At 41.8% G+C, this 23777-nt stretch overlaps 1 protein-coding gene across 1 annotated transcript in view; it reads right to left on the bottom strand.

Moving 5' to 3' along the window:
• The window catches only part of LOC109432525 (protein abrupt), a gene marked incomplete in the record, with an annotated part of 275269 nt that overhangs the window by 103736 nt on the left and 147756 nt on the right, over window positions 1-23777 (bottom strand). Inside the window, 1 exon segment of the mRNA XM_062849579.1 lies at window positions 16561-16695.

Below are 23777 nucleotides of genomic sequence, written 5' to 3'. Positions count from 1 at the left end.
ATGAGCAAAGGATCTCCTAACAACAACAACAACGATGGATGAAGTCCATCCTTGAGGTGGGTTGGGTGCAAGAGAAGAAAACTAGTGAATTTTATGGCCTTTCCAAACATTACATTCCATTTTACGACCTCGAGGCTGTGCGGCTCTTCTCACTGTCCGTCTAATCCGTCGGTCCATCCGTCCATCCATCCATCCGTTCGGAACCAGGGATTGATAAGATTAAAGTGCGCACGGGAACGTACATGGCCGTAATTTCGGGGAACAAAGAGAATGTATCAAAATCATCATCATCATCATCAACAACAACATCATTGTCATCGATTGGAATGTTGAGGTGCTGACTGAGGCGGGGAATTTAGGAAATGGCAAATCAATCAGATTATGGTTTGGCAGCACTGTTTAGATGGAAATTTTAGTTTTCAATGGGTGATTTGCAGTTCAAATTGAATTTTGCAACCTATTATTCCTGAAATATTTCTAGGAGTGATTCCTGGAGAAACTTCAAGAATATTACATGGAGATACTCTAGGACTAGGTGCGGGAGCCATAACAAGATCAATCCCTAAAGGGATTCCAAGAGTAATTACTGGAAGAACGCAGTGACTTTCAAGAGAATGTTTCTAAAGTAATTTCTGGAGGAGCTCCAACAGTAATTCCTTGAAGATCTCCAGAAGAAATTGCTGGAAGGATTCCAAAAGTATTTCCTGGATGAAATCCAGAAGTTATTTCTGGATGAGCTCTAGAAGTTCTTCGAACCCCAGCAGCTATTTCAGGAGAAGATCTAAGAAAAATACCTTGTGGAACTCTAGGAGTGTTTCTTGACGGGAATCTAACAGTTATTGCCGAAAGAATTCAAAGATCAATTTCTTTAGAAACTAGGCTAACTTCGAGATACATTTTTGAAGAAATTTTAGGAGTGGTTTCTGGATGAGTTCCCGCCATAATTTCTGGAGGAGCTCCAATTAAAAATCCTGGTGGAACTCCAGCAGTACTCCCGTACTTCTGCAAAGTGACGTAAGCGACATTGACAATTTCGGTATTATGTATAGTGGTCATTCTCAGAGTTGTTTTCTTCCATATATGCTACATTAGAACTTGCAACCTAATATAGCAGATGTACCACCGACGAACCGACGTGACAGCTAGAACAAATAAATTAAAATTTGTTGTCCGCGACGCCATGATGAAAAATAGCCGAACACGATCGCCACCTCTATAACGGCTCGCAGTGATTTGATAGCTCGACACCGAACCTCTGTGTCGGTCGAACCTCTGTCACGTCGGTTCGTCGGTGGATGTACCACAGTTTTGTTATTTCATCAGATATGTAGCAAAAGACGTCTCGAACTCGAATGTCGTTTACGTCACTTTGCAGAATGACGTCAGAGTAGCTCTTGGTGAAATTCAAACACTGAATGAACTCCCTCAATAATTTCTGAAATAGAAGTTCTTTCAGAAATTATTTCTGAATACCATTAAAGAATTACTGTTTGAGCTCCTCCAACAGCTACTGCTGGACAAATGAAGAAGAGGAGGATAGGCCAGAGAAACTGGTTCATCTAGCATGAATGGGGATGAAGAAATTGTCATTTTTGCCTTTTTTATATGAAGAATCTTATTCTATTTTTTCAGCAGGTTGCTTCTTCTTTTCTTCTGCAAATGCGGGCATTGTTTACATAAAATTACACATTCATGAACATCCAGCGACCGATATTTTACTGGATGATTAACGGATCTCGCCGCATGCAAGATGCGAGGAGTAATTTTTGCAAACACGACCTGCGCATATTGCTGTCAGTTCGTGTGTAAAATAGAAGAGCGCCCCATGGATGAACCAAATTTCAAAACCACTTTTTTCTTTTCTTAGAGCCTCTATGAAAAGAAAAAAGTTGATTTGACATTTGGTTCATCCTAGGTGAACCACTTCCTTTGGGTTATGAGCGATCAACTGGTCGTTAGTTTGCTTATGAACTTGTCCACCATGACATCACACGAAAACAAGGCTAATCCGTGGAAGGCGAGTTCGATTTCCATTCCAGTCGGAAAGTTTTTTCGACTTCCCTGGACATCATTGTACAGTAGACGTTCGATAACTGCAACATGTTTACGTTTCAGTTAGCGAACAAAATTCGATAACGGACGAGTGCACCGATGAACTGAATTCATCGCGGTCCGTCAATTTTTACACTAGAGCAGGCCATTTTCAATTAGAATTGTTCAATTCTGATTGGAAAACGTTCACTTCTGATTGTGCGCGGCCCTGCCCTAGTGTCAAAATTCTCGGACCGCGATGAATTCAGTTCATCGGTGTACTCGTCTACTCTAACGTCAGACAGGCATCAACTATCCGTCAATTGACGTTAAACGAACATAACATGCATTCGATTGTTCATTTGGGCTAACTTGGCGCACCGTTTTGACGGATGGCGGTGCGATAACTGTTAATTTTTCAACTTACCAGACTTGCACTTAAAAATCATTGTAGTTAAACCGCTTGCCCCAACCGAACATCTACTGTACTTGACTCACAATATACAAATTCATGCAATAGCAGCTAAGAAAAGTCTTTCAACTAATAACTGTGGAAGAGCTCAAAGAACACGAAGTTGAAGTGAGGCCAGCCAAGTTCCAATGGGAACGTAGAGCCACGCAGAAGAAGTAGAAGATCACACGCAACTAACGGCAACATGTGAAGTGGTTACTGCGGGGCGTGTTTGCTAAAATCACTGCTTACACTTTGATCCGGTGAACATCCATGGAATTTTCGGTATCTAGATATTCATGAATATGTCATTTTTTGTTAAAATTTTCATTCTAATTGGAAACGGCTCCGCTCCATTCTCGAACCGAGTGAATTTAGTTAATCGGAGAATAAATCCATACTCATAGATGAATTATTTAGACTTAGCAGAAACAATGGACGAGTGCACCGATGAACTGAATTCATCGCGGTCCGAGAATTTTGACACTAGAGCGGGGTCGTTTCTAATCAAAAGTGAACGATTTCCAATCAGAATTGAACAATTCTGATTGGGAATGGCCCCGCTCTAGTGTCAAAATTCTCGGACCGCGATGAATTCAGTTCATCGGTGCACTCGTCTATAGAAAAAGTACTTAAAGTTTGAAAGTTTGAGGTTGATGGTAGGGGCAGGACACTAATCGAAAAATTATAAAAAAATATATATTACCAGCTAGAATCATTTAAGTAAAAAGATGCACTCATAGAATCTCAAATGAGTGCATCTTTTTACTTAAATGATTGTAGCTGGTAATATATATTTTTATAATTTTTCGATTGTGATTTCAACACAAAATAACGCCCTTTCTCCCAACAGCGTTACGTAACTTGCTGCAGCCGTCATCTCAAAACGTCAAACCCCCTTCAATTGATCCACTTGTGCAACAACAAACAAAAGCATATCGTATACGGTGGCCGGAATTTTTCCTCCGCTTTATTCAGCCTATTTTCCGCCGGATTTAATTATTTCATTACTCTATCTCAAAAACTCGAAGTGCGTCGTAAGAGCTAAGAGGGCGAGCGGTGCGGCCCAAGCAGCCAAGCGAGACATATGTTTGCGTTACGACGGCAATAGGGCCATCTCTCTTTGTTTTGGTTTGCTGCTACTGCTGTTGCTGTATAGTGGTTCGCATGTGATCGTCGAATGTAACTACTATACGCTGTTTTGGCAGATGATTCTCCCTATTTTGGAGGGGACGCGCGAGCACAGCTCGCGGTAATTATTTATTATTTTAATTATTCGGCTTGTGTTGTTTTTACGAGCTTCTTTTTTCGAAATATCATGTACTCTAATTTTCAGCTCTCTTGTATCAGTGACTGGGACCGCGCTTTTTTATTAGTTTTTTGGCGGTTACCCGCTACCCGCGGAGAGTACCAAAAAAAAAAAAGAGATACCATACGAAGTAAAACGCAATTAATTTCGTGTGTTAATTTATGTACGGTTTTATCTAATGTTACACTTTTTCTCCGTCTCGTAAGTGTTCCGGTGCGTCGTCATTGCAGCCGAAATTGTTTGCTCCGACCAGGAAAAAAATACACCCTCCGTGACGAATGCGGTTTTTGATCTCGTAAAAACCATCTCTAAGCCCCATTTAACGCCGACTTCACTTTTGATTTCAATTATAATCCTCGCGCGCAAGTAAAATAACGCTGCGTTACGTGACCCCTTAACAATTGGAACGCCCCTCGCGCTCGCCCGTTTCGACAAATCGCGGAACGCGCGCGCGCGCGTCCTCGCCTACTTTGTGAAGCCCCATCTTCAATTAATACACTCGTAAAAAAGGTATGCTAATTTTTCGCTAGTTAATTGCTCTTTATTCTATTTTTCACTGGTTGCTCTTTAGGTAGTTGGTGTTTTAGTGGAGGTGAGTTTTTTAAGCGGGAAGCGCGCAATTAAATTTTCAAGTGCGCGATGCGAACACAATGGCGATGCGATAAGCATCGCGGTTTTTGAATGTGGGTTGTTTCATTTTGGGGGATCAGTCCCTGCCTAAGTTGGATGGAAAAGTTCCCAGGCGCTTCCGCATCCGGCACAGAGCTCGAAAAGACCTTGAGCTTTGAAGGTGGCCTAGCGTTTCGTCGATTCTGTGCTACTGGCTGCGTAATTGTTTTGAAGAGGCATGAAGGTTATTAATTCATCAGAATTTTTTGAATTCATAAAGCTGCTGAGTGGTAAATTTTGCCAGTCATACCTGTGAATGTCAATGGAATCACCTGGATATTGTTGAATTTTCGTGATTGCTTTGATTGTAGAATGTTATTTCAGTTCAGTGCTATAATTTTTATAGCATTCATATTTATGAAATGTGGATAAATATATTTAAAATTTCTTTTATTAAAGTGAGCATCCCCGTGTTGGAGATCCTTAAGCCCATCAAAACTAATTTTATTTGAAAGCATTTTTTTTGTTTATTCGTTGATAAACATGAGCATTAGCACAAACAGAAATGTTTTTCTTCGTTTGAATGCTTTTGATCAGTTTTCTAGATAACACTTCATCTTCAGTTGTAATGTTAAATTGTTCACAGAAAGACTACACACTCAATCGTAAATTGCATGTTTGGCACTTTCTTGACGAAATTAGAACTGCAGAAACATTTCGGTAGTTTCGGTACTGTCAAAAACGAGAGCAAAACGTAAACAATATATTTTTGCTGTATTCCGCTGTTCTTTTTTCGTCAAAAATTTACCATACTCTGTATTCTACATGAGGTGTATATGACAAATTCTTGCATTACGTATTCTAAAGCTATCTAGAGTGACCTTGCTCAAGATGGCCGACGCCTAACTCGCGCATTGTTCATCTGCCGAACTCGAACAGCGAGACAGGAAGAGGAATTAGGAAACAGTAGTGTACTGCGATGACAAAATGTCACTACTGAGCGGAACAATGGTGTTTTGACGTGCGAGATGCCATCCGCCGCACTGGGAACTCGCGGGAAAATGTCACGCGGCATTGGACGGCGAAGCCGGCGATGAAAAATAGCATCATGGTTAACTGCGATACGGTAATGAGCTTGCATTTTGTTCGCATCAACGTTGATGCTAAAGCCGTGTGCAACTTGGTTTGTGTGCGCTACATTTCCAACAATGAGCAATGCCTCACACCCATTTGCACTGACTAACTGACTGATGGCTCACTAGGTACTGCCGGGTGGTATTTGTATAATAGTTGCTAATTAGCCATTCGTATTTGGTTGATTAACATGTTTCCAACAATAGCACCTTGCTCTCTATATAGGTTTGCGCGCACAACAACTGCGTCCGCGGAAACTCGCGGACTTATTATCGGTAATAAACTTAGGTCACTGCCAGCCAGCAGATTACCTACCACCAATAATGATGGATGCGGTAGTGTGGCTCTGGAACATGTGACGCGGCGGTGACGGATTGCGTAACTACAGTTGCCGCTACGGAGAAAACTTGTTTTACAAAAGGGATTTTCAATCCTTCAGAAATATTCCGAGATCAATGAGATCCTACAACTCTAGATTCTTGGTTTATAACTCAAAACACGATCCAAAAGTATATATTTACTCGTTTTTTGGTGTTTTATTGGCATTTGTTTAAAAAAACATATTTTTGAATGTTTTGATTTAGTGTCTCGCCCCTAGCGTTGAACTCATATTATGGGTGATTTTTTTACCATGTACGTCAAATACTCCGCTTGTCCACGATGACGTCACGCGCGAACTGACAGCATGCTGCGAAATGGTAACTGCGGGTCGTGTTTACGAAAATAATTGCAGTTAGAGAGAAAAAAAAAAAGAATCAAACCAAAGGAAAAAGAAGATCGTGGATAAGTCAATGCACGGTTACGTCAAGAAGAAATCATTCTCTTTCTCTCCTGCGGAAAATAGTAGCTGTGGTTCAGCTCTTCTTAGTCGTCATAACCTTCTCGAATGGACTTATCCACGGTCTTCTTTTTCCTTTGGATTGATTCATCTTTTCTTCTCTAACTGCGGGCACTGTTTACAAAATATGACATTTTTATGAACATCCAGCGACTGGAAGTTCACTGGGTGTTCACCGGATCTCGTCGGATGCAAAATGTGAGTAGTGATTTTAGTACATACGACCCGCAGTTACCGTTTCACAGCATGCTGTCAGTTGGTGTGTGACGTCAACAGATACACGTGGATCACTGCTACGAATAGGACATTTATCTCCAGTTGCGAGTTCGACCGACATTCTAGTCTCATGAACTGCTTGGTAGCAATAGCTATAGGTTCGATTAACTGCTTCAACATATCATATACGCGGGAACGCTACAGTAGACGTTCGATATCTGCAACATGTTTACGTTTCACTTAGCCAATAAAATTAGATAACTGCAACAACTGACAGACGTCAAAGAACTGTCAGTTGCTGCAGAATGCAGCCAATGTGCATACGGAAAACATCGCATTGCAACAAAAGTGCATGCGAAAAACATCGCATCGCTGTTGACATTTCGTTTTGACAGATAGCGGTGCGATAACCGAGGCGATAACTGCAAAATTGTTGCACTCAGCGAACTTGCAGTTAAAGCGTTTGCACCGAGCGAACTTTTACTATGCCTGAAACTTTCCATCAGGATCGCTTGTCGATGTTTGTACTGCAGGATTCTGGTTTCCACGAGCACGTTTGCACGTGAATCAGTGGAAACTGACAACACCGTACCGTCCAATGGTGGTGACACATGTTTTGCCGAACCAAAACTCACTTCTTCTATGAATCGATAGATCACTGAAGGAAACTTATATCACACTCATCGCATTCCTGCATTGCAGCGATTGATCTTACATAGGTTGACAGTTGATCGATAGGATTGGTGATCGAGCATCGACCAACTGTCAAGGGATACCGTCAGATCTCGTGCAATCGTAGCCAAGTGTGATTGTTGTGGTTATAAGCGTGCGTACATTTTTTTAAATATATTGCAACCTTGGAAATACAATTACGCGATTGCGTGACACCGTCAGACAGACAATTTCCCGCAACAACCCGCGTCTGGCAACCCTTCCACACCATAGATCAACAAACGAACAATATTGGCGAATGAAATTACAATTATCCATAATTTAGCTCTGCCAACAACAACAACAATCGTCGTCTCGGTTGTCGGCGCTCGTCGTCATCATCAATAGCAGCTCCGTTCCGTGCACGTCGCCACGTGTTTGACAAAACGCAGAAGAGGGTCGCACGCGAAAATCGAAAGCCAGGCCGCCAAGCCGATCCGCACCGAAAACAAACCATTTCTTGTTCCGTTCGGTTCCCGACGATGCGATGTGGTTCCGTTCTACGACACGACGCGACGATGGAACCAAGGATGGAACTCCCATCATGGGAGGCCGTAAAATGTGATAATGCTTCATGTATATTGCGTGCATGTCTGAGGTAAAGTACGTACGTGCGTAAAAGTGTCGCGGGAGTAGAACCGCACGAGACGAGGGATGAGACGAACGAGCGAAAAAAGCAAAATATTTACTTTCATGAGAAAATTCTTGGTGGCAGGAGGCGCCTCCTCCCACCTTCAGTTTGCGGTGATTGAATTTTACGCGACGCGAATAAGCGATCCAAAACAAAACCGCGCGCACTGATGAACCGAAACAGCACGCTCGTTGAGATTGCCCTTTGGCAGCGCCACGGCGTGGCGAATAATTGAAACACGCCGCGACCAAACCTTTGACAGCTGATCGACACTGGGTGGAACGTCGTCACCGTCACGCCAAAGATTGGGAATTTTGCAATAAAATGTGCGATTTTACTGCTTACAGACGTTGCTGCTGGTTTGCGTATTGTCATCTATACACGGCGATAAGGGCCTGACAGTTGCAATTACTGACTGCGCGCGTTCGCGCGATGGACGGACGAACGAGGGGTACTCAGCTCCCAATATGGTGGTCGTCGAAGCGTCACCATGGCATTGTTATTATCGCCTCCTATGATTTGGCATGGAACGACACGCTCGCTGCGAGCGAGTGACGACAACGACGCTCAACGACTGATAAAAGGAAGTAATAAAACTTTATTAATTACATTTTACGACATATTAATTATTTTCCATACAAACACACAAAGCACTTGACGGTTTTTTGTCGTTCGTCGTGGTGGCTGTCGTTGCCGGCGCATTGTCACCTTCTTGGCAACTCCAGTCACCCGTTTCGTTTCGCGCGCGCGGTCTGCTGGAAGGTTGCCAGAGGTATTTCCGAACCCGAAGCGCACTGCTCCATTTTGACAGCTTCATTATACCCCTCGGATACATACATTGATGTTCTTCACATCTCTCGCGCGAAGGCGCGATTGATGTTGGTTGGCTCCGCTAACCGCTCTCTTAAAAGTTTCTTGTTTCGAACAATTGTGCTAATGAAACTTTAAGTTAATTATAGTGCCGTGGCAGCGTACCCCGACACTCAGCAGCCAGCAATCACATATTTTTCCGTTCGTTTTATCTGAATCGAAGGAACGATAATTTCCGAAAGCAAAAGGCGGCCCAGCCCGCACCGAGAGCAAGTAGAGAGTCTAATTGGGAGGGCAAACATAACCTCAACCGTTTCGCGCGGGCTGAGTGGTGTCTTGGTAAAGGAATCAATACCTCTACCCAATGCACTACTGGCTAAAGGCTGTCAGTTGATCAGTTTGCGACTGAAAGGGTTGTTTTGTTGCTTGTTGTCATTTAAAATTATATTAATAATATCTCACGGAGAGTTATGGACCCAGTCTGGTATGACGCAAAGTGCATTTTGACTTCGGATGAATGATTGATATATGACGGTGAACCAATGAATTCAGTTCCATTGAGAATAATCAATAGTTTAAACTAGATCACCAGATCCAACGACGGTCAGGTGAATGAGTCCATCAAGGTTACTCATTTGATACTCATTGCAGCAAGTATCGCACTAGGGGCAAGACAGATATCATGAGAGAAAATTGTCGCACACATTTTTGCACAGAACTGCATTGAAAGCGTGAACTGACTCCAATGTCTAACCAAAAAGTGATGAGTGTGCTGAATGAAAAACAGTAGAAGTAGGACGCGGACAAGTTCTACTAAAATCTAAACAACGATTTCTAATTAGGGGTGTGGCACTTCCCTATTTGGATAGTTCTGAATTAAAAAAATTAATGTAAATGTGTCACACGTTTTGATTTTCCATGTTCCATTAAACCATTTTTTTTCGTACCAAAAGCAAATTCATGTTTCTAAGCCTACTATTAACTTCATCTGTCAAATTTAATTCCAGCCTGCTAATAATACTGCCACTTGGTGTCTTCGCAGAAGACTCCCATTCCTAGATATAACCATACAATCATCCAGCAAGACAAACTTGTATGCCGCATGTACTTGAGATTAATTGAAATTGTTTTCGCCCTACCGGGTTGCCAAACATCCCGCTGAGACTCTTGTATGTGTGAACGTGTGGATTGTGTGTGCATCCGGGCTGACGGAAGCTGACTCCCCACCGAGTGTACATCTTGTCACATCGATTACTGGTTATTATTACATAATCGTCTGCTGCTACGACAATGCGGCTCGATCCACCCAAACTAGTCTAATTATGAACTAAGTCGAACAACACGTTTTCTTGTTGTTTTCGAGGTCCTGAGAAGCCGATTACCGCAAGAGTGCAAAATTGGTAGCTATATAGCTCGAAATAGGACCGGATGAGAGACGGCAGAACGGCTGGCCGGCAGCGGTGGACAAAGACCATATCCAAACAATCCAACCGACCTCTCAAAATAATCAACCTTGAGTTTAATAACGACTTGGCATCAGTGCAGAACACCAGTGTCCGTCTGCTGCAGTCGGCCTGCTTCGATAAGTGGATTTGTTGTCCCCCTCGTCTCAATTAAAACAGTGTTCGGGGAGAGGCGTCGCTCCGATTTTGACCACGGCGCACCTGTCAAACTGACATTTGGTTGGAATTTGCTTCGATTAATTGCGCAAATTATCCGATAGGGAGCGAATTTTGCAAAAGTCAACCTCAATACCCGTAAGTAAATGACAATGACTGGAACACGTGAGCGACGGGTATAGATATTGAACGTACACGTACCTACATGACAGTAGTACAGCTACACAGTTCATTGTCGTGATTAATTGATTAGTAAAGGCATTGGAAGAACAAATACAGCGCCCGCGAAGTCTCTTCTCTTCTCTCCCTCTAGCGCTCTGGCTGACTGGCTGGCACGGCATGGCACACGAGGTAAACTGTACATTGAATACTAATTAAACGTTCGTTCTCTTCTGCGTTGTTTCTCCCGCGGTTGGTGTGCTTCCCCCTCCTCTCCAGCAACTGTAAACAAACTATTCGGAGCGCGTCACATTTGTTCGGAAAGCGATAAACGTTCAAACTATGCTAATAGTTTTTAATAAAAAGTCGTAAAATTACCCCTCGGCTAACACTAGCACTGATGGATGGTGGTGTTTCAAAGTACAAGCCGTTTACTGTGATCGATGAGGTGATGCTTCTACGGATTGACTTGTGTTTTGAAGTGACATTAGCTTGCTTTGTTTGACGTTTTCGTGTATGAAATCGATTACGTTTGGTGACTTTTCACGAGACGTTTCTGACCACTATATATCTTGAACCTAATCTTGAACAGTGTTTCTTCTAATTTGACAGGTTTGTATATGCCATTGCTTAGAACTGTCGTACAAAAATGTAACAAAAGTTGGCCATTTTGATAAGAGAACTGTCAAATATCCCATAATTCAGCCGATTTTAAACGTCTTTTGAATAGGCATTTATTAACTTTTGACAGGTCCGTGTACGTATGTACAGTAGACGTTCGCTAAGTGCAAAATGTTTACGTTTCAGTTACCAAATGAAATTCACTAACTGCAACGACTGACAGCCGTCAAACAGTTATCAATTACTGTAGGACGCAGCCAGAATGCACTTAAAACATCACAATGCAGCTGTAATGCATGCAAAAAACATCGCAACTCTGTTGACGTTTTTTTTTTGACAGATAGCGGTGCGATAACTGCAAAATTGTTGCGACTAGCAGACTTGCAGTTAAAAAGCATTGCCTTGCAACCGTTTGCACTGAGCAAACGTCTACTGTATTAAATACTAGCATTCATCGAGAGAAGGCTTTGTTTACAAAAGCATTTTCGCCCTTATTTAGACTCAACAATGAATACTAAACTAAAACTAAACTAAAAGCTCGCCAAGTTATCGCGCCACTATCCGTCAAAGTAAAACTTAACACCGATGCGATGTTTTTCGCATGCAATTTTGCCGTAATGCGATGTTTTCAGAATATATATTATTCGATGTATTCTGCAGCAACTGATAGTTCATTGACGCCTGGCAGTTTTTGCATTTACAGAATTTCATTTGATATGAAACGTAAACATGTTGCAGCTATCGAACGACTACTGTACACATATGTACGCTTGCAGGACGAACAAGATTATCCAGCTTTTCAGCTTTTTTTTGGGCCAGGACAACTCCACTGGTGTTGCGTCTGGGTATTCCTCCAGGAATTTCATCTGAGGATTCTTCCAAGACATCGTTCTGAGGATTCTACCAGGAACTCTATCTGAGAATTACTCTATAAATGGATGGAATACTTAGAGGATTTCCGATTGAATCTAGAGATGGAATCCCGAGAGGATTACCGATGAAATCTTGAGAGAATTCTCAATGAAATCCTGAAAGAATTCTCGATTTAATTCTGAGAAGATTTCCGTTGGAATGCTGAGAGGATTCCCGAAGGAATCCTGAGAGGATTCCCGAAGGAATCCTGAGAGGATTCCCGAAGGAATCCTGAGAGGATTCCCGAAGGAATCCTGAGAGGATTCCCGAAGGAATCCTGAGAGGATTCCCGAAGGAATCCTGAGAGGATTCCCGAAGGAATCCTGAGAGGATTCCCGAAGGAATCCTGAGAGGATTCCCGAAGGAATCCTGAGAGGATTCCCGAAGGAATCCTGAGAGGATTCCCGAAGGAATCCTGAGAGGATTCCCGAAGGAATCCTGAGAGGATTCCCGAAGGAATCCTGAGAGGATTCCCGAAGGAATCCTGAGAGGATTCCCGAAGGAATCCTGAGAGGATTCCCGAAGGAATCCTGAGAGGATTCCCGAAGGAATCCTGAGAGGATTCCCGAAGGAATCCTGAGAGGATTCCCGAAGGAATCCTGAGAGGATTCCCGAAGGAATCCTGAGAGGATTCCCGAAGGAATCCTGAGAGGATTCCCGAAGGAATCCTGAGAGGATTCCCGAAGGAATCCTGAGAGGATTCCCGAAGGAATCCTGAGAGGATTCCCGAAGGAATCCTGAGAGGATTCCCGAAGGAATCCTGAGAGGATTCCCGAAGGAATCCTGAGAGGATTCCCGAAGGAATCCTGAGAGGATTCCCGAAGGAATCCTGAGAGGATTCCCGAAGGAATCCTGAGAGGATTCCCGAAGGAATCCTGAGAGGATTCCCGAAGGAATCCTGAGAGGATTCCCGAAGGAATCCTGAGAGGATTCCCGAAGGAATCCTGAGAGGATTCCCGAAGGAATCCTGAGAGGATTCCCGAAGGAATCCTGAGAGGATTCCTAGTGGAATCCTGAGAGGATTCCCGAAGGAATCCTGAGAGGATTCCCGAAGGAATCCTGAGAGGATTCCCGAAGGAATCCTGAGAGGATTCCCGAAGGAATCCTGAGAGGATTCCCGAAGGAATCCTGAGAGGATTCCCGAAGGAATCCTGAGAGGATTCCCGAAGGAATCCTGAGAGGATTCCCGAAGGAATCCTGAGAGGATTCCCGAAGGAATCCTGAGAGGATTCCCGAAGGAATCCTGAGAGGATTCCCGAAGGAATCCTGAGAGGATTCCCGAAGGAATCCTGAGAGGATTCCCGAAGGAATCCTGAGAGGATTCCCGAAGGAATCCTGAGAGGATTCCCGAAGGAATCCTGAGAGGATTCCCGAAGGAATCCTGAGAGGATTCCCGAAGGAATCCTGAGAGGATTCCCGAAGGAATCCTGAGAGGATTCCCGAAGGAATCCTGAGAGGATTCCCGAAGGAATCCTGAGAGGATTCCCGAAGGAATCCTGAGAGGATTCCCGAAGGAATCCTGAGAGGATTTCCGAAGGAATCCTGAGAGGATTCCCGAAGGAATCCTGAGAGGATTCCCGAAGGAATCCTGAGAGGATTCCCGAAGGAATCCTGAGAGGATTCCCGAAGGAATCCTGAGAGGATTCCCGAAGGAATCCTGAGAGGATTCTCGAAGGAATCCTGAGAGGATTCCCGAAGGAATCCTGAGAGGATTCCCGAAGGAATCCTGAGAGGATTCCCGAAGGAATCCTGAGAGGATTCCCGAAGGAATCCTGAGAGGATTCCCGAAGGAATCCTGAGAGGATTCCCGAAGGAATCCTGAGAGGATTCCCGAAGGAATCCTGAGATGATTCCCGAAGGAATCCTGAGAGGATTCCCGAAGGAATCCTGAGAGGATTCCCGAAGGAATCCTGAGAGGATTCCCGAAGGAATCCTGAGAGGATTCCCGAAGGAATCCTGAGAGGATTCCCGAAGGAATCCTGAGAGGATTCCCGAAGAAATCCTGAGAGGATTCCAAGTGGAATCCTGAGAGGATTCCCAGTGGGATCCTGAGAGGATTCCCAGTGGAATCCTGAGAGGATTCCCAGTGGAATCCTGAGAGGATTCCCAGTGGAATCCTGAGAGGATTCCCAGTGGAATCCTGAGAGGATTCCCAGTGGAATCCTGAGAGGATTCCCAGTGGAATCCTGAGAGGATTCCCAGTGGAATCCTGAGAGGATTCCCAATGGAATCCTGAGAGGATTCTCAGTGGAATCCTGAGAGGATTCCCAATGGATTCCTGAGAGGATTCCCAATGGAATCCTGAGAGGATTCCCAATGGAATCCTGAGAGGATTCTCAATGGAATCCTGAGAGGATTCCCAGTGGAATCCTGAGAGGATTCTCAGTGGAATCCTGAGAGGATTCCTAGTGGAATCCTGAGAGGATTCCCAGTGGAATCCTGAGAGGATTCCCAGTGGAATCCTGAGAGGATTCCCAGTGGAATCCTGAGAGGATTCCCAGTGGAATCCTGAGAGGATTCCCAGTGGAATCCTGAGAGGATTCCCAGTGGAATCCTGAGAGGATTCCCAGTGGAATCCTGAGAGGATTCCCAGTGGAATCCTGAGAGGATTCCCAGTGGAATCCTGCGAGGATTCCCAGGGGAATCCTGAGAGGATTCCCAGTGGAATCCTGAGAGGATTCCCAGTGGAATCCTGCGAGGATTCCCAGGGGAATCCTGCGAGGATTCCCAGGGGAATCCTGAGAGGATTCCCAGTGGAATCCTGAGAGGATTCTCAGTGGAATCCTGAGAGGATTCCCAACGGAATCCTGAGAGGATTCCCAACCGAATCCTGAGAGGATTCCCAACGAAATCCTGAGAGGATTCCCAACGGAATCCTGAGAGGATTCCCAACGGATTCCCTCTCAGAATTTCTTCGGGCATCCTCTCAAGATTCCTTCGGGAATCCTCTCAGGATGCTATTATTTCATCGGAAATCCTTTCAGAATTCCATCCTTTATAGATTTCTTCAGAAGGTTTTTTTTATTTCCCATATGAGTTGTTTCCTCCCACAATTTCTTCTGTAGAATAATCCAGGTACTCGATCTGGGGAGCTACTTCTGGAGGATTTCAAAGAGGAACACCTGGAGGATTCCCTAAAGGAATTACCACAAGGCTTTTGAAAAAGAACTTCTAGGGGGTTTCCAGAAAGAATCCCTGGAAAATTTCCAGAATAAGCTTCCAAAAAGAACTTCTGGTTAATTTTTCAATGGAACTCCTAGGGAACTCCTAGGGACTTCCCAGAAGAAATCCTTGAAGGATGTTCACAAGAAAGTTCTGGAGGATTCCCTGAAGAAAGTGATGGAGAATTTTCAGCAAGAACTCTTTGATGGAATCCTAGAAAAGCTTTTGATGAAATTTCAGAAAAAATAAATTTTCTCGGGAGAACTCCTGGGAGAATCTTGAATTTATGGTGGAATTTCCGGAAAAAATCTGAAAGAATTCAAGTTTGAACTTCTGAAGAAAACTCATGAGGAACTTGGTGAACAATAGGAGGAATTTCGAAAAGATCTCTTGAGTAGGACCCAGCATGGGAACCTTAAGGAACTCCGATTACCTAGAGTAATACCAGACATATTCTTGAATGAAACCTAGAAGAAACCTCTGGTGGAAACCTAAAAGTAGTGTTAGAGATCAAGTTGTTCAAGAGTTGTTTAAGAGACTACACAGAATCAATCTATGAGATTTCTTAAAGGTTTCCTAGAAGAAACTCCTAAGGGAATACGTGAACTGGAGGAAATTCATAAGAACTCATGGTGCGATTCCTGTTGGAACTTCTAATGTAAATCCTAAATAAATTCCTGGAAACTCCGGAAGGAACTCCAGGAGGAATATCAAGAGGAGCGTCTGCGAAAACCTCAGAAGAAACCAATGCCAAATGAATAGCGGCTGTACGATTGCTAAAACAGTTTGCTTCAATGAACTTCAACAGTACACAATCGCATCATTATTTCAAGTAAACAAAACAAACTACAAGCCCACACTTTAAATGTCAATATCCAATCAACAAGCCAAATGGGCGTGCGCTGCCATAAATCTCTCAAATATTAACAGTGTACAAACACACGCCTAAATGAAAATAACAAAACAAAGTCCTACCCGCGCTCCGCTTGACTTCACACCGCGCCGCGTCGCGCGCTAGTAGACTTGACGCGTCGCGATTGTCAAATTTGAATCGAGCAAACATCAAGAATCAATACAAACACAATAGCAAACAAAACGCAAGATAAACTCATATTTTGAGGATGGATAGATGCACCACTTACCGATTCAACTCAGGAGCAAGGGAAAATGTGGAACGGCTTTGCCGTTTTTGCTCTGCCACCGTCGCTGGTTCCGCTTCTTCCTGAACCCGGAATCCGGAAAACTGCGCTGTCACTGCACTGGAACACTCAAATTTGGTTTTGTTCAAACGTTGCACTGGAAAAAATCCTCCTCTCCGCTTTTGTCACTGACTGATGCTGCTGGGTTGTTGTTATTGTTGCACTGCACTAAATCACCTCCTCCGATTCACGTTCAATGCGGTTCAATGTCCGATTACACTGTGCACTGGTTTGTTTGTTTCTTTGCTGCCACTCGCTGCCAGATGGATGAGATGTCGGGATCCTGTCGGGATAAAGGAAAATTCGTCCTGGCACAATTAACCAATGCGTCCGAATTCGGCTACCGAAAATGAACGCGCTAGCATTAGGGAGGTGCGGGCCATAAAACTATCGCACGAACGTATATAGTTGTTATTGTTTTATTGATTTTTCTTCCCACCACACCGCCAGGTCGGGTGACTCGGGACGCGCGCGGGTTCTCTCCTAATCGGTTAGCTCCTACTTGCCTCCCCATTCCCTCACCCCGGGGGGAATGGGGAGGCAAAACGAGGGTACTTTTACAAGTACTTGAACACTCTCACTATGGTAGCTCTTGGCATGGCTCGGTGTGTCCGTGTCGTTGTTATCGCTTCGTCATCACTCCAGCAGACCCAAGAGCAGACCAGACCAGCTAGTCAGGCAGGCAGGCAGGCAGTCAGTCAGCACAGATGTCGCCACCATCCCGCTAGGGGGAGCTAGAGGGCACTAGAGTGCCCCCCCTCCTGTTAATCGTTAGTCGGAGCGAGACGTCCGAATCAAAGTAACCCGGTCGTTGTTGGTTCGTTCGTTGAATGGTGGTGTAACAACTATACACATGAATTACAACAGCAGTCAGTGGCAAGTACTTTTCGGCACTCTCTATACCTACGATGATGATTGTGTACCAAAACCGACGAAAAGGCCAGTTTCGGGTGCTGTTGGTAGTAGCAATTCAGGCGCAAATAGTATGTGCACTATGATTGTAGTGGTGCCACCGTCCCCAAAAGTGATGGGTTCTCTGCGCTCGGTGCGAGAGTTACCGAGTAAAAACGGGGTTGAAGTAAGTGGTAATTTTATTTATTGCCGAGAAATAGTGTGGTTAGATGGGCAGAAGCGTGTTGAGGAGTTGATTAAAAGGGAGCGACTTTTGTAGGTACTTCATTGAATGTTAGATTCATGCATGTAACGCATTGAATACATAGTATGATTTAGAGGAGTTCTTTGAGCCGCATGGAACTCTTCTATTGATAAAACTGCAACGCTGTTAAAGCGGAGCACTATAGATCGATGCCCATATTCACTCATCTGATATTTGAGTAGAACCGTATTCATGGAAAATGAACTCAATTCCATGGTATCTAGACGGCTCCGCTGAAAACACAAACAAGTGAATACGTGCTCAAGTTCATTCGACTGATGCGAACAGTCAATGATGAAGCAGGTAGTTGTTCATTTGCTAAGATCTTTTCCGAAAAACACAAACCTACGATTTCTACTGACAGCCTGAGTAAAACGTGAGTACCTAAATGAGTTAAACGGCTAATTGATTTATGGACAGTCCCAAATTCACTTCTTTGAGGGGTGAGGTGCACTGTGTTTACTATAAATGAACTCATTTCCAGAGGAGTTGCCAGATTTCAGTGGAACTCCGGCACGGGTTCCAGCTAGCATAAATATTTGTGTTATTATTTGAACAGTTCGTTCCACTAGAAATTCTGGAGAAGTTTGTTACCATAACTCCTGAAAAGAAAACCTTGGAAAATACCCGTTTTCCACGATACTTTTGACGAATCTTCCAGTGAGAGCTACGAGCAATCCTTGCAAGAATTTATGCAGAACTTACAGAGAGAAAAAGCAATGTTTTGGTCGCATACGAAAATATCCTAGGATATTTCTGAACATTTCTGCCGAATTTCCCAAAAAAATCTAGAATTCCTAGAGATTAATCTGACAGGATTTTTAGTGGATCTCTTCACCCTGAAGGCACTGCTCTTGTTGATGCCAATAATTGAGAAATTCCCGAAAGATACGACTTCTTTTACTGCGAGATAATTTCGACTGAATTATTTTAAAATTATGTCAATTTCATTAAACTTGCTATTTTATTTATCAAAATTTGTCAATTATAAGGTCATTTGTCAAAATTTTTACGCAAGAATTCCACAAGAATAACTATTTGTCGACCAGGCGGACCATTTTCAGAATTTTTGACAAAATTGCTCGTCAGATTGCATCGGACATTTCTTCTGAAACTCTTCTAGGCGATCTACCAGCCTTTTACAGGTATCCATCTCAAATTTTTTTAGGTGTTTCATCAAAACATATGTTTGTTTAAAACAAAACTGATCATTAGGTCATTGTGGTCATTATGACCGTTTTTTCTCCAAATCAAGGCTTTTTCGGATTCCATTTCGCGCGGTGTTTTCGGCTTTTTCAGTTTATGAAAAGCTAGTTTAAGTTTTGCATGATAATATAGCGTCCAGAATCCAAAGCGCGATAGTTTTTTTTTATTTTATTTTTGCCATCACTAGAAATTATTTTCAATTAAGAAATGATATTCACGATTTGACAGTTCAAACAAATGGGCGAAAGATAGTGAATTTCTGATTTATTGACAGAATACTCTAGGTATTTTAGGAAGAATTGCTGGAAAAGCTTTGTCAAATTTATGGAAGAAATCTCTTGGAAAAACTTCCAGGAAATTCCACGATGATTGTCTTTTGAGTCATTGATCGAGTTTCCGGAATGAAACCAATGCAGCATTTCTTTGGAAAGTCCTCGAAGAAATTTAGAAAAGGGTGTTTCTTGAAGGAATTCATGATGACAACACTCTGAAATAAGTGTTTGTGTTGGAGCTCTTGATAGCGAAGAAGTTTTAGTGGTGGCTTCAAGAGGAGTCTCTGTACTGTAGGCTGTCGTTGGAGGCATCGGTTGACAATTTCCTGGAAGAAACAATGTTCAGATGCTTTGAGAAATCATCGAAGATATTTCCAGAGAAATACTTGACCTTCTGAATGAGATTGAGACTAAATTTGTGGGTCGCTTAATGTAGAACACATCCTGGTCGAACTTTGACCAGATTTTCAAAACGAAATTCGAAGGCGAAACGTTAAAATGCTGAAACGTTGAAATGCTGAAACGATTGATCTACATGTTCTTTGGAGACTTCCTAAATGTATTTCTAAAACATTCTAGATGAGTTTTCGAAAATTTTAAAATATTTTTCTTGGTATTACCTTTTGAACTCATCCCGGAAATTTTACAGACTTTTTCAAACATGGCCTTCCGGGATTTTTCCTAGATAATCTTCCAGGATTCCTGGATTCCAACAGACTTCTTCTGGAGTTGTCAGATTTGGTTCCTGGGGTTTCCTGTTATTGATTATCTCTGGATTTCTACAGAACTTTCACTTGGAAAATTTCCTGAAGGTTTTAACTGTTTTTCTATTATTTTTCACCTAAGATTTTTCTTTTATTTAGTTTCTCCCGGGATTTTCTCAGAAGATTCTTTCCAGAGTTGATCCAAGAATCTCTAATTATTTTTTCCGAATATTTCTTAGAATTGTTCCCGTTTTTTTCTCTTGGATATTTTTCCAGAGTTTTGCGCGTAGTAGTTTACCAGATTTTTTGCTGTAACCCACCTGAAATATTTTTACGAATTTTCTCTGGATTATTACCAGAGCTATTCTGGGAATTCTCACCAGTATTTTTCCGAGATTACTTGGATCGTTGGTCCCTGAGCTTTTTCAGGGATTTTTCATTGAGTTTGTCTCGAAATGTCTTTTGAGATAAGCTTACGAAATACCTTGTAAGTAATTTTCGAAAAAAGTTGGAAGGAATGTAGGTGAAAAAAATCAAGGAATCTCCTGTGGAAAATTGGAAGAAATTCTGTGAAAAACTGGGACATCTCGAAAAATAGTTGTGGGAGTAATCTCGAGAGGAAATATTCTTGAAGTTCCAAGGTGGAACTATGGAAATCTCTAAGAAAAACCTCGGAAGGAATTACGAGCGAAGTCCCGCGAAAAAATCCAAGAGCAATATCAGAAACTCTTTGGAAGATTTTTTGCAAAAAGCCCGCAGAACTCCCTAGAATAAACTGTTGGAAAACTATCCCGAAAAACCACTAAGAGAAATTCCTGAAGAAGCTTTGGATAAATTTCGGAAAGATCTCCGGAAGGAATCCAGCGAGAAACTATGGAAGTATATCGGGAAAACGCCTGGAGGAAATCCCGGGAAGAACTCTGGAAGAAATCACAGGAACAACTCTCAGAAAATCCTGAAAGAACACAGAACATATCTCGGAAAAAAAACTTTTTAAGGGAGCTAATACGGTCAACCCTATGGATGAAATTTTATGAGAATTGGAGAAAGTTAGGAAAAAAACCTTCAGGAACAAAAATGAATTATTTACGGAAGAACTGGTGGGAAGAATTCTGTGAGTATCTACGAAAGAATTCTAAGAAAGACTGCGGTAGAAAATCAAGGAGGAATCCTTTAAGAAACCAATGAAAGAACACTACTAAGCCACAGCCACAGAGAACTGACATCCAAGTTCAGCTTGAAAACTATGTAAGGAACGTCCATATGATCCGTGAAGTTACTAATTGGACTCCTGAATGATTGTATTTTTTTTTCTCTTTTTTTTTTAGTGTGTTTGAATCTCATTGATCTCTCATCAATCTCTCAAGTGGAAATGCGGCATGAATTTTGGAGGAATAAACTGAAAAATTTAACCGAAATTTCTGGAGTAGTTTAAGCCCACATGTGGAGAAATCTTGTAAAGAACACTGAACGGAATATCTAAAGTATTTCTTGAAACAATTTCTGCCAACATTTTTGGAAAGTTTGTGAAAAAATTCTCAAAGAAATAATGCTCTAAAAGTTTTTTGTAAAATTTAGGAAATGGTTGAGCATTTATGTCGAAAACTGTTAAAAACTTTTTGGTGGGACTTCCATTGGACAGAATGTGTAGTAGATCTCCTCAACCAGAAGGCATTCCTTTGGTTAATGTCTTCAATTGAGGATTTACCGAAAGATACAAAATGGCAATGCATGAAAAATTTCTAAAAAAAAAAAATGAAAAGAGAGAATCTCGTCAGAATTACTGAAAGATATTAAGGTGATGTCAATTTTGTTAAACTTGCTGTATTTTTCATTTTTTTACTGTTAAATAGTCGGCTGTATCCAGTCAAAGTTGATTGTTAGGCGTAATTACATTATATTCCCCAACGTTCGGCCCTTCATTTGCGACTTCCTCAGGGAGGTTATAGGCGTACCGCTACCACCAAAACTGTTATCATATCTCAGAAACAGCACTTCAAATGTTATAATGTTTTTAAACAAGCTTTGCTACAAAGAATTTTTGTAATGTGTAGAACATTTCTGTTGAATTTATTTTTAGGGTAAAATTCTGCGATGGTTTTCCGCATCTCTCCGCAATATTTTGAAAAATATGGAAGAACCCTTTGGAGACATCTATTGAGATCATCAACCTTAAGTAATTTTCAAAGAGCTATCGGAGAAAATGATCGACGAAAACATGCATCCCTGAGGGAGCGTAAAAGCAGCAGTAGTAAATTTTCGAAGTCACGTGTAATTGATGGTAACGATTTTTTTTAGAAACATCAGGTTTTCCTTAAAAATTTCTAAAAAAAAACGGTAACTTCTGTAAACATTTCACCAAAATTTTGTAAGAAGTTTTACAGAAGTGGAAATTACATTGAATTGGTTTCGCACGTGTTCGTGGAAAAATAATCCTGCAAGTTTCCTTTTCAATTCAACTAGAAATTTTTAATTTTATTCTGTTTGGAACTTATTTGAGAATTCTTTACAAAAGAAATTTTTCAAAATTTCTTAAGACATTCTTCAAGAAGTTCCTCAAAGTTTTCTCTGGAAACATGTAGTGACGTCAGAAATTCCTCTAGGAGCTAGTTCTCTTTATTTTAACTTCCATAGATGAAAAAAAATAAAAAAGTAGCCTTTTGAACCAGTTTTAAATATGAATTCGGAACATGCAGTTATCTCAACACCGCTAAATAAGCAGCTGATAATGGTGGAGATTATTCCTGCAAAAATGAACGGAGCCAGAGCAACCTGAAAAAAAATTTGGGAGAAATTCCAGACCGATTTTTTTTCATTCCCTTAAATTTTCTACCATTTTAGGAAGCAATTTTGGATTCGATTCTAGCAGGTAATCTAATATTCTGACAGTTCTAGTAGAACTGAAAACCTGCCAAGACAAGTTAACGAGCAATGTTTGAACAAAGCTCCAGTGGTGTTTGTGAGCAAGTTGTTGCCTCAACTTTCGGAGAAATGCATTGTGAAATTTTAATTTTCTGTTTATTCTGTTTATTTTCGGAAAAAGGTACTATTTGCATTTGAGACTTGCTGATCGCATTTTCTTCAGGGCGTTTAGAGGACTGTGGGGCAGAGATTATGAATATCTTTGAGCTGTGACAAGTGGAAATCCGAAACAGGAAATTGTGGGTGAAGGTTTCACTGGAACTGCCGGAAGGAGTTCCTGGAGAAATTTATGAAAAAATCTTGAAGAGGCTAACACAAACATGGCTGGTTGGAATCCAAATCGTGCTCTACAACACGTAACACGATACGATGCATAATAACACTTATCACATATTCGCACATACGAAAACACTTGAGATTTAAGGTTAATCTGGATACATTTTCCTATATTAATTATGATTTTTATAATTTACCGGAGTAATATTTTCAAAATCGGGTTCCTTACACAGTTAGAGGAAGGATCAAGGTGTCTTCTGATTTGTTCTGGTGGATAAAATTTATCAATTGTCTAAAAACCAAGAAAATGGAACATTTTTCATCTGAAAAAAATCCAGAGGGTACCTCTAACTGTGCACAGAAACTTATTTTGAAAATCTAACTCCATTATTAAAAAAAATCAAAAATCAAGAACGAGGAAATGCTAGATTAGCCTTAAAGAAAAGCTTAGGCACCTTCATGGAAGACTTCTTTGGTAAATTTCTAGCGAAAGTTTTCGGGAATTTTCTGGTAGAGTATCTTTGAATTCCCTTATTTAGGTTTCAAAAAAAAAAAAAAAAAATATGGAGAGTTTCCTAGAAAAATCTCCGAAGTTGATCCGAAAAGGAAGAGATCGCAAGTACTCAAGTGTTCCGTGAAGTAATTTACGCTGAACAACTATAATAAGCATTGACGGATGAATTGTGTAAATATCGTTGGAGTTATTCGAACAGATTTAATGTTATTTCAAAAAAAAAAAAAGGTTGTTGTTCCTGATGGCACAATATCTGACCGAAATTTTAATGGTGGCTCCGAAGAGGAACCTTAGTAGATTTTTTTTTGCAAAAAA

Source organism: Aedes albopictus, chromosome 2, assembly GCF_035046485.1.
Source record: "Aedes albopictus strain Foshan chromosome 2, AalbF5, whole genome shotgun sequence".
In the NCBI taxonomy this organism is placed as follows: Eukaryota; Metazoa; Arthropoda; class Insecta; order Diptera; family Culicidae; genus Aedes; species Aedes albopictus.
Note: the sequence above shows the minus strand (reverse complement) of the source record. Positions and strands in the feature narration are given on the sequence as shown.